Source organism: Tamandua tetradactyla, chromosome 12 (assembly GCF_023851605.1).
Source record: "Tamandua tetradactyla isolate mTamTet1 chromosome 12, mTamTet1.pri, whole genome shotgun sequence".
NCBI classification, from domain to species: Eukaryota; Metazoa; Chordata; class Mammalia; order Pilosa; family Myrmecophagidae; genus Tamandua; species Tamandua tetradactyla.
The window spans coordinates 15,611,333-15,621,628 of NC_135338.1; the positions used below are offsets into that span (position 1 = coordinate 15,611,333).

Sequence of the window (10,296 nt, forward strand, 5' to 3'; positions counted from 1 at the left end):
AGAGAAAATGTTGGGTATAATTTCAATCTTTAAAAATTTATTAAGACATATTTTATGTCTCAGCATGTGGACTTTTCTGAGCAAATTCCATGAACACTTGAGAGTATGTATATCCTGCTTTTGCAATTGGGGTGCAATTTTCTATATATCTGTTATGTATAGTTCTGTTATCATGTGACTTGTGTTTTCTGTCTCCTTGTAGATCCTCTGTTAGACTCTCTATTGGAGAGAGTGGTGTGTTGAAGTCAACCGCTATCACTGTAGAGATGCTTGTTACTTCCTTAAGGGTGGCCAGTGCTCACCTCATGCTCTTTGGGGCAACATGGCTAGTTCATTAATATATAGTGTTTTTATTAATACATAGTGTTCTTTGTCTCTTTTAACATTTTTGCATTTAAAGTCTATTTTGTTGGATATTAGTATAGCTACCTCAGATTTTCTTGTTTACAGACCAAATGGATGATTCTTTTCCATCCTGTTAATTTCCTATTTGTATCTTTAGGTCTAAAATGAGCTTATTGTAAACAGCATACAGTTGGATATTTTTTATCATTTGTGACAATGTTCCTCTTTTTTTTTTTTTACATGGCAGGCACCAGGAATCAAACCCAGGTCTCTGGCATGGCAGGTGAGAATTCTGCCACTGAGCCACTATCACACCACTCAAGCTCTCTCTTTTCTACTGGGGAATTTAACCCATTAACTCTCAGTGTTGCTACTTTAGAAGACATCCTTACTTTGAACATTTTATCCTTTGACTTTTATTTGTCAAATTTTTATTTTTTTCTCTCTTTTTGTCTTTTCAGTTACACTTATTGATTGACATAACTTCAATATACTTCTACAAACCTCACATCTGTGCATTTTTTTCAGCCAGCAGAACTCTGTTTAGTATTTCTTGCAGGCCAGGATTCTTGTTAACATAAATATCTAAACATTTGTTTATCTGTGAATATTTTAAGTACTTCATTTTTGAAGGACAGTTTTGCTGAATGAAGAATTCTTGGCTCACAGACATGTTTTTCAGTCACTTAGATATATCATACCATTGTCTTTTCACTTCTGTGGTGTCCACTGAGAAGTCAGCATTGAGACTTGCATGTGGTGAATAGTTTTTCTCTTGCTGCTTTCAAGCTTCTCTCCTTCTCTTTGATATTTGACTGTCTCAGTAGCATATGTTTTGAAGTGGATCTATTTGGATTTATTCTATTTGGGGTATGTTGGGCTTCTAGGATTTCATATTTATGTCTTTTATAATGATTGGGAAATTTCCAGCTATTAGGTTCTGAAATATTCTTCCTGGCCATTTCCCCATTATTTTCTCCTTCTGTGATACCTATATTCCATGTATTTGTGTGCTTCATGCTCTCAGTTATTTCCCTGAACCTGGCTCAAATGTATCCACTTTTTTCTCCATTTGTTCTTTTGCATGTTTGAGTTCAGGTTTTCTGTCACCTTCCCTGACTATTTCCTCTGTTTCTTCAGATCTGCAGTTGTATCTCTAGTATCTGTTAAATTTCATCTAAAATACCTTTCCTTTCCATTAGATCTGCTATTTTTCTATGTATTCTTAGTAATTCTTCTTCATTTTGAAGAAGTGGAAATTTTTATTGGCCACCTGTTCCCCAAAGGGAATCCTGCATCTGCTGCCTCAGTGCTTCAGAACTTTGGTGTCATTGGTGTCAGATACCACTTTGCCATCCATGATCCAGAGGGTGGAGAAGTTTTGCATGGAGTTGCTGTTGCCCAGTGCAACACTGAGTCTGAAGTCCACCCCATCTTCTAGTAGGTGGCAGTAGGTGGTGATCTCAGCCTCCAGCTTGTCCCTGAAATTCAGCAGGGTCTCATACTTCTGGGCCTGGTGCTGCCCCCCTGCCCAGGTCTGTGCCAGCTCTGACTCCAGTGCAACAGGACCCTGTAGAGCTGCTCCATTTGCAGGGTATTGTGAGCTTCCACCCTCTGCAGGCTTTTCTCATGCTGGCCTTCCTTTCTCATGATATCCAGGTTGATTTCCAAGGACTGGATAGTAAGTCTCAGCTTCATGAGTGTCATCTTAGCAACTCCTATCTCAGAGGACTGGCAGGTGGCCACTGTGGTGCCTTTCAGTCTGCTGAGACCAGTACTTGTCCAGCTCCTTTTGGTTCTTCTGAGTCAACTCAGATCACTGGACCCAGATGTGTGTTATGATCTTGTTGGGATCCTGAGACTTGAGGGCATCAACCTCCATGGTCAGCCCAGAGCTGGCAATCTGGGCTTGTATGCCCTTTACTTCCTCCACATGGTTCTTCTTCATGAAGAGAAGCTCCTCCTTGAGAGCTACAGCTGAGTGATGTTCTTGTCATCAGTGGCTTTACAGACTGATAGATGATATTTTCTTCAAACTGGCACATGGCTGCCTCAGTCTTGTACTTAACTCTGAAGTCATCAGCAGTCAGTCAGGCATTGTCAATCTGCAGAAGGTTTCTGGCATTGTCCACAGAATTTTCAAAGTTCTGAGCCCTTGTTTCCATGATGATCTTCAGGTAGTAGGCTCAGTCCCTGGCTTGGAGTCCCTTCTTTTCCAGGTGTGCCAAATTTTGCCCTCCAATCTCTGATTCTCCATCTACAGTCTCCTCATCCTGTCAAGGAAAGAGGTCAGGCAGTTGTTCAGTGCCTGCATGGTTGTTTTCTTGCCCTGGATGCCTCCCATTCCCACCACACCTTTGGCTATCCCAATGGCCAGGCCCTTGGGTCCCAGCTGCCCTGGGAGCTAGAGGAGTGGGACACTGAGACTTGGTAGCCCAAGCCACTGGCACCTGCATGGACACTGGGTGTGCTGCTCATCAACCTGACCCAGTGGCTGGGCAACTGGGAAGAACTCAAGATTAGTATTTGGTGCAGAAAGTGGTGGAGTGGGTGGTAAAGCTATGTTCTCTGATGAGGAAGGCAAGAGTCCAGGACTCAGGATATGGCTGTCTCTAATTCTTATACTCTCTTAGTGTCTCTTTAATATCCTTTATCTCATTAAACATCTTGTTGAAATTATTTAGATTTGTTGACCATCCTTGATTCATTCTTCCAAATTCTGTTTTTCCTATAACTTCTTAATTTGATCATTTGACTTAGCCATGTCATCTTGGTTCTTAATGTGCCTTGTAATTATTTCCTGGTTTCTGTGAATCTGATTATCTTGATAATATTATGTTTAAAGTTGATTTACTTCTCATCTAACTGTTTGTTTCCAATTGGATTAATGTTGACAATTTCCTTTGCTATGTGGCTCATTGGTATTTCACAACCAAACCTGGGCCACACTCCTATGGAGGGGATGCAGAGCTGTACAAAAGAGACTTCAGATCCTTGTATGCTGTCATACATTCAGCTACACAGTAGAATCCAGAATACTTTTACTCCCCTAAAAATTTTCTGTGCTCTACCTATTCTTCCTGACCAACCACCAGTCTTGGGACCATATCAGAAGTTTTTACTTTGTCTGTAGTTTTGTATTTTACACAAGGAGCAGATAGTTTGAATTAAGGTCCTTACAAATATAATTTTGAAAGATACCCACATTTTTCTCAGTGGTTGCTATGGCTTCTGTAATGTCCTTTGACCTCCACAGCAAGGAATTCAGATGGTCAGACTAAACTTCTGGCTCTGACACTGCAATGTACAATTTGTTCTGGGAAAGGGGCCAGTGTGTTTCTTTTGTGAAGCCATGGAAAGTTCACTGTTCCTCTTGTTTTTCCCATGTACAATAAACTGACTGACAACCTGCATGACTCCTTTCTTGAATTACAGGATGAGAGGCAGCATCTCATTCAAATCAACACGTTATGTGACAGAACCAATACTTGATTCTCAGGCTGGATGAGAAACAGAGTATAATATAATATTGAAGTCTAGCCATTGCTATTTACACCAAGTAAATGTTACCTATCTCCAATAGTAATTCATTATGCAACATGAGAAATGCTGCAGTGGGGTGAGGTAGGTTTGGGACCTCTGGAAAGATCTTGGGTGGGCACCCATGGGCCTGAGGAAAGTGCAGAGCTTCCTAAGATAGTGAGTGGTCCATGGGAGTCCAAGTCAGTCTCTTAATGAGCAAGGTCATCCTGACATCAGGAGCAGTTCAGGGATGAAACTGGAGCCATGGTATGCAGGCCTTGATAAGCTGGTTGTGAGGGAAGTGCCCACATGGATTGGCCTTTCTCATTGGGGATGGCCAACCCACTCAACCAGCTAGGCACAAGAAAAGTGAACCCAAGGTCAGTAGACATCAGGGTGAGTTAGTACTGGCCTTTGGCAATTTGGGTCCCTTCTTCTTCCTTCACAGAAGGGCTTAGAGTGTCCTGTTCTTGATCTTGGTCCCTTTTGGGGAAGTCTGCTTGGTGACAAATAAATGATAATTGCCTAAGAATCTGTCATGTAGAAAATGTTGACCATGTGAGGGATCTTCAGCTCTGGGGGGGGATAGAGTTGGTCAGTTCATGTTCACTGGGGGCCCCAGACTACCTGATCCCTTGTGGACCCCATGAGAGATGGTCAGTGCCAGAGAAATCAGTCTCCTAATCCAAGTCCAGAACCACCAAGGATCACCCAAAGCCCTTCTGAATAATACTTTCACAAATACAGGTCCAAGAAGCACTCAACCCAATGAATCTGGTTAAAAAGTAACTGACTTTGCCAGTGGGAACTTCCATCTAGAGCTTTCAGAGTGTCCTCCCATAAGACACCCCACTCCCCAGCCCTGGATGTCTTCACTTCTAATGATCTCAGAGCTAGAAGCCTTTTAAAATGCAGACACCTCTTCTGGATCCTGTACTACTCCAGAAAAGGTGACTGAGGCCCTGGTAAGGGCAGTCCAAGCCTAAGCCCCCTGAGCAGTGGACCATGGAGTGTTCCGTGCTCTGGGGTACCTTGCAGAGAGCACTGACTTCCTCTGTGATCCTGTTTTCTACCTGTCTGCTTTACCTTAGAGCCTGCTGTAATGCACTGCTGGGCCAGAATTCCTGCTTCTTTATTATGTGGCTCCCTCTCTGGGTCCTTATTCCCTAAAGGCCTTAGTCCTCCTTTCCTGAAAGATGGGGGCCCACCTACCCTGCCCCTCTCTGAAAATGGTGCTGGATGATAAGAGATGATTTAGAAAACAATGGAGAGGAAGTCAAAATGCTTTCCTTGAGATAATGGTTGTGAAGGCATGTTTTGCTCACTAGAAAGAAAATAAAGGTACCCATCGTGGAGTACAGACAAACTATGTGCTCTCACACTCAGTGATTTCTTTGCCCACTTGGGATGAGAACAGGCCCAAAGGCCATGAGTAACTGCTGCATGGACCCAAAACGCAGGCTGTCTGGCTGAATCATGGGTGTGAATACTGAGTTAGTTCCATAGAGCCTCCAAAATGGATCATTGTGATTTTACTTTATTTTCACATCATAAACACATGGATTTTAAAATTTGGAAATTGTACCCACCGCTGTCTTGATCACTTTGGATCCACAACTCATCCCATCCTGGCTAGAAGGTGCCCTGCAAGTGAAAAGTGTGGGCTTGGATTCATGCCCACTGGGTCAAAAAGAGAGGCCTTTCTCTTAGAGTTCCCTGATATCAACTTTCAACTGTGTCCCACACTACCTGGGCCACACCCGGGCAAGCCTGTAACTGGGAGATGTAACTGACAAGCAGCAGTCACTGTGGGCATGAACAGACTTCCTCAGAGCAGGTGGGAGTGTGTGTGAGATGCTGTCCACCACCATTTGGGCATGTTTTCAGTGCACAAGTTCTTGTTCCTGGGGCTGGATATAGGCTGCTGAAGCTGCCCCCATTATTGCTGTCCTCTACAATATGTCCCCTGACTTACTTTGATCCTCTGAAATCATGTCCAGCAGTTTGTGATCCATTGGCTCACCCTTCTCCATGTTTTGCTTGTCCATGGTCTTGTTAACCACAGACAGAGCCTTGTCTTGGCAAGTCAGCTGGAGTGTGTTGTGGTCAGTCCATCAAGGCAGAGTCCCTCAAGGGCAGCAACTGGGCTGCTTTGTATCTGTGCCAACCTTTCCAAGGTGCTCCATGACTTGGGGAAATAAGCAGGACAGGAGTTCTTACAACAGAACATGGTCCCAGACCATAAAGTAGAATGAATTAAAGGAATAATACAATCCTGAGACACTACTAGGCCACCTGGTGGCTGTGTCACAGCAGACCTTCCCAAGATCACTGCCTGGAAAGAGCATCATCCCAAGGAATCCTCACAAACCATCCTCAATATTCAGAGGTATAGACCTCAAGTGGCTACTCCAGGTCCTGTAGGTCAGAAGTTAGAACCATCCATGCTCAGACCTGAGGATATACCCTCCCCCCTGTGAAAGGCAAGACCTGCTGTAGACATGAAAGGGAAGGGTCTGCTCCATCTCATTCCCTCCACACTTTGCAGGCAGTCCATAGGCACGACTGAGATTTTATGAAGGGTTTTGATGTCAAAGAAACGACCTGATTTGCCTTTCTCTTGCATAAAGGAGGTCTGATAACCTGCAGCCATGGTAAATACTACTCCAGCAAAAGGACAAATGCCTGGAGTATCTATGGAGAAAGACCTTTAAAGGGTTGAGGACCTGAACAGAAGCCTCTGAGAAATCAAATCCAAATGCCAGTTAGTGACTGGATGGGGCTCCACTTCTCACAGGGAAGTCACAAATTGAATCACAGAAAGCAATTTCTTTTGCCCCATTGATACCAGACTGCCAAAATGAGAGAGAATGCTGACAGCTAGTTTCAGCAGATGCAGAGAAGCAACCATGCTAATGGCCATTGGTATCCACTAAGCCACTGAAACTTTTTTGAATGTCTGTGGCTCAGGTTATTAATTTTTATGTTCATGTATGTGACCCAGCCATCCTATTTTGGGGATTCTATCCTGGGAGGTGAGGAGAGCAAGCAGTCCATTAGGACAGAGGGGATGCTTCTTGCAGCACTGCTGAAGTAGCCCCAGAAAGGAATCCTTCCAAGATCTGAGAGCATGGAGAGGCTGAAGTACAGGTCTGTACAGCCTCCCTTCTGGAATATGATGCAGGTGACTCAGGCCACAATTCCTGACCTGAAAGGTGTAGTATATGTGTTCTGTGAGTGTGCAATTTGCACAAGAACTGATGTCAAAGGTGAACCCCTTTCCTTTTGACTCAAACCACCCTTCAGAGCATGAAGGTCTCTAAGCCTTGGAGAAAAGATGTAAAGACAGACCAGATGACCATCTCTTGAGATTGCTGGGTTCAGAGAAAGACAATAAAACCAGCAGCAAAGTGCAAAGGAGATCATGGCATATCCTAAAATGATATCAGTCTTCCATCCCTTTTTCTCAGATGCTAATACAAAAGTATATGAAAAGTGATTTTCCACTGGACAAAAACAGGGCTGTGTGAATTGGTGGGTCTGTGAGTTGTGGAGACAGAAGCCTTTGGGCATGAGACTGGAGCCAATCAGATGACAAATTCCTAAGAGGGTGCTGGGAAAGATTTGGGCCTTTCAATAGGCCTCAAGGGACTCAGGACCCTGGAAAGTAGACCCTAACTGCTTATACTGACTTGTACAAATTCCTAGCTGGGGTCAGGGCCATGAGTTACCTGCATTCCATGAACACTTCTTATAAAGAAGCAGCATCTCATGAACATTTCTTATAAAGAAAAAGTGGGTAAAGTTCCCACCTTCTTAATTGCTTCTGCTGAATAAGGGAAAAGAAATTCTTATATTACTCTGCAAGATGTTCTAGACAACAATACACAGATACATTATAGGCAACAACAAGACAGACATATGGCAACATGTTGCTGTCTCAAGACTCCTTGGCTAAGAGAGCTGGCTAGGTGGGTGTGTGTGGGATCTGGGTGCCTGGTCACCAGGGCTCCAAGTTCTTTTGGGCTCTGTCTCCAAGGATGTGAAGATGTTACCACCAGAAAACAGTTTTCACCTAATCCCCATCAAAGAGAGAAACAAGTCTCTTTGTCTTGGTGAGACAGTGAATTTTATTACAGGTGCACATAAAAAGAAATGGAGGAAAACATTTCCATGGCCAACTGAGTGTGAGAGGGATATTTTGGATTTAATAACTCTAAGTAGGCAAAGAAATAGCCAGCATCCAGAATAAAGAAGATGATTAGAAGAGGTCTTTAGTAAGCATGTCCTGTTATCTTAGAAGTCCTCCCCTCTTTCAGACTTGTTTTTCAAGAAGAAGGTGCTGTTTATCAGACAGTATGATGATTTCTCTTGCATCATCTTGCAGGCAACATGGAGTGGGTTGGTGGGTGCAGAGACTTTTTTTGAGATTAGAGAAACAGCAAGCTATTTCAACAAGGTCTTTGTGCCCGTTTGAAAGTCTGTACCCCAGAAAAGCCATGTTTTAATCTTGGTTCAATCTTGTGGAAGCAGCCATTTCTTTTAATCCTTATTCAATAATGTAGGTTGGAATATTTCAATTAGATTATCTCCAAATGTGAGTATTAACTTTTGATTGTCTAGAGATATGACTTTCTCTTCCAGGTAGATCTTGATTAGTTTCCTGAAATCTTTTAAAAGAGGAAACATTTTGGAGAAACCAGAGAAATGACAGAAGCCACAGATCTGAAAGAATCTCCACAGAAGAGCTGACACAGATGTGGACACATGGAGAACAGAGACGTGGATGTTTGGAGATGCTTATAGCCCAACCGCCATCACTCTGAGATGTTAAGCAAGCCAGAATCTTCAGCGAGCCACCAGAACTGACAGAACCAACAGAATGGACAGAGCCCTGGAGAAGCCATTGAAGAAGCCTGGAGAGAAAGCTAGCAGACATCAACATGCACCTTACCAGCTGAGAGAGAATCCCCAAACATCATCAGCTTTCTTGAACCAAGGTATCTTCCTGCATTCCTTAATTTGGACCTTTTAAAGGCCTTAGAACTGTAAACTTGAAACTTATTGCATTTCCCTTTTATAAATCCATTCCAGTTCTGGTATATCACATTATGGCAGCTAGCAAGCTAACACAGGCTTTTTCTGCTTAAAAGAATTCAAGACTGTTTGAATGAATTGATCATAATAAACAGCTTTCTAGCTACTGAAGATTATACTAAGCATTTTATAGCTAAAGGATTATATTGAGTATTTTTCTATTGATCCATCTATCAAATCCCCCCTTTTACATAATATTTCTCATTCTTAAGAAGCAGCATCTCATGAACATTTCTTATAAAGAAAAAGTGGGTAAAGTTCCCACCTTCTTAATTGCTTCTGCTGAATAAGGGAAAAGAAATTCTTATATTACTCTGCAAGATGTTCTGGACAACAATACACAGATACATTATAGGCAACAACAAGACAGACATATGGCAAGCAAAATAATAGCTGTCCCAATAAGGGCTACTCTCCATTTCATAGGTAAATTCATTAACCAAAAATAAAATGAGTTTAGTTTACTCTAATGTTTAACATGATTGGTATCCTCTTGCATACCATTTAATATTGAAGAGATATTGTCATATTTATCTAGTATATATATGCAGCACTTAATTCTAATTGTCTTTATTTTTTATCTACATTGGGTGTTAAGCTTGCAATACTATATATGCTGTCCCCACATAAGAGAAGGCCTAGTGATAATTGTATCTTTTTACATTCTAACCACACCACTCTGGCAATTATAGGCCTAGGAGGTATGTCATTGGTACAGTTGCTGTGGCACAGCATCATTGGTCCTTTAGAAAACAGGGCAGTGGGCTTTAGGGTTCCATCAGACTGTCTCACCACATCCTCTGGAATTATACAACACAGCTAGTCAGGAGGCAGTGCCCACTGAAGAGCTAAAGCAACTGAGTATTTTCTGGCTGGCAAGATAAAGATGCCTTTGGCAGCAAGGACTTCTCAGTAGCAGTATGTTCCCATCTACTCCTGGAGCATATTCATGTGATGTGGTTATACATTTATAGCTTTAGGGATCACAGAAATGAGTCTACCAGTCACTCGGGTGGGGAGACACCATGCATGGGGGTAGTGGGAGTAAACACGTAAGCACTTCAGTTAAAAAAGAAGCTCAATTTCTTCTTTACATTTTACTAGTGCTACGTTAGCTGACAGGTCAAGCATACTTTATATACTTGCCTTGCTTCTTTTTAAAGTTTTCCTTTTGTTGATGATAATGCTTGGATCTGTAGCTGACTTCAAGCTCTTTCAGAGAAGCATTAGAGTAAAGCAATGTAAGTAAGAAAGAAATTTGCATGTTTCTGTGACATAGAACATCTTTCAAAATAAATGAAACTATTGTTGTGTAATATTTTTGCCTAATAT

General features: G+C 42.3%; 1 pseudogene; it reads right to left on the minus strand.

Annotated features, from left to right (window-relative positions):
• Nucleotides 1–1,651: 1,651 nt before the first annotated feature.
• LOC143651326 (keratin, type I cytoskeletal 18 pseudogene) lies at nucleotides 1,652–4,682 on the minus strand (annotated as a pseudogene).
• Nucleotides 4,683–10,296: the final 5,614 nt, after the last annotated feature.